We start from the raw sequence: 1,692 nt of genomic DNA, 5'->3' as shown, positions 1-1,692 counted from the left end.
TAATTTTTTTTTAAAAAAACTGTACAATATAACGAATTTTACAAATAAATGTACAATAAAATTAAATCGCATAAAATAATTCAATAAAACAAAAACTTAAAATTATATTTATTTAAAGCCTCTTTAATCATTGCTACCATCTTAAAGTGATTTTTTATCAATACCTTATAAGCTATAAAAAAAATATGCCTTTCCACAAGCAATCACCCTTGCCGGGATTCGAACCCGGGACCTTTGGATTAGAAGTCCAACGCGCTATCCACTGCGCTACAAGGGCGCGATCAGGAGTTGCAAGTTAAGTCAAAGGCTGTAATCGGATAAGAAGAGCTTCATTTCTCTATCTAGTTTTTACCATCCATAGAAGAAAGGGCGGTGAAAAGTTTTTTTCCCCCGTTACATGCTAGATTCGGAACATTTAAACGGAGAGACCGGTTTGAAGATTGTATGTAAAATACGTTCGAAGCAAATGGCATTCTTTAATATCTTTTTGCAATGCTTTGAATATATTCCACATAATAATTCATTATATTCAATGTTACAGTGTTAAAAATTTTTTACCGGAACGTAACGAGGAGGGGGAGGAGGGGGAACTCTAAAACAATCGAACTACTTCTTGATCCACAATTATTAAATCATCTTAAAATGAGAATAAGGAAATCATTCGTGCGTCCCCCCCCCGTCAATAAAAGGCTAGAATATCACCCATAATATTAGAATAAAAAATAATTACATGTTCAATTTAAAAAAAATTATATAGTTTTTTTTTTCTTTTGTAAACACAGCGCATTTGTTATTTTAAATTAGTAACATGTACCTGTATGTTTGTAATAAATAAAAGTACCCTGTAGAAAGATATTAGTGCTAGAAAGTTTTGTTAAAGATAGCTTAAAAGATAGATGTATAGTTTAATAGTATAGCTTTATTTAGAGTGAAAGACACTTAAACAATGACTATTTTTATTTTCCTTGGCGAAGGAACTTTTAAAAAATCATGACTATGTGTACTATGTTTAGTCTATGCGACAAGTTCTAAATATATAGAGATGCCTTTTTTTTTTAATTAGTTTCGAGCAAAAATTAAACTTCGTGTACTTTTTTAAAAAAAGTGTAAAATAAAATCCAAAAATTTTCTAAAAACTTCTTTTTAAAAATGAATTGAATCAGAACAAATAAAATATATGTTACTACTATAAATTTTAGAAATAAATTATTCTACTGATTAACTAGTAATTCCACAAATCAACTAGGACAAACCGTTAGAGAGCCCAAAAATTATTTCATTTCTCAAATAGTAATCGGAAAACTACCTAAATTATACTCTGCACATTTCCCAGAAAGCTGGAAAGGGTTGTATTTTACTTAGGGCATCTCAGATATGAGTTTATATGCGATACTTTTTCTGATATGATACAGGAGACTGGTGTGAACTAAACTTGAAAATGGCAAAAAACTGTGAAATTTTCGTCTTTTTTTTCAGCCTTATAACATCTAAATGATGCCTCGTATACAAAATTTTGAAATTTTTTAAATTAAAGAGCATCGAATTCTTCATCGAAAGGTATTTTTAAACATTTAGTTTGTTATAACTAGAGCCCGGATTTTGATGACCTTAAAAAGTGCAAAAAATGCCCTTAAAAATGCAAAAATTGCGCAAAAAAAGCCCTAAATAAAGTAAAAATATTGTATCAAAAAA

At 29.4% G+C, this 1,692-nt stretch overlaps 1 non-coding gene across 1 annotated transcript; it reads right to left on the bottom strand.

The window, feature by feature from the left end:
* Positions 1 to 204: 204 nt before the first annotated feature.
* Positions 205 to 277, bottom strand: TRNAR-UCU (transfer RNA arginine (anticodon UCU)). Its single transcript has one exon. It is a non-coding gene; the product is annotated as a tRNA-Arg (tRNA).
* Positions 278 to 1,692: the final 1,415 nt, after the last annotated feature.

The sequence above is a fragment of the Parasteatoda tepidariorum genome, chromosome 3 (genome assembly GCF_982258835.1).
Source record: "Parasteatoda tepidariorum strain Cologne lab strain chromosome 3, Ptep-v5.0, whole genome shotgun sequence".
In the NCBI taxonomy this organism is placed as follows: Eukaryota; Metazoa; Arthropoda; class Arachnida; order Araneae; family Theridiidae; genus Parasteatoda; species Parasteatoda tepidariorum.
Note: the sequence above shows the minus strand (reverse complement) of the source record. Positions and strands in the feature narration are given on the sequence as shown.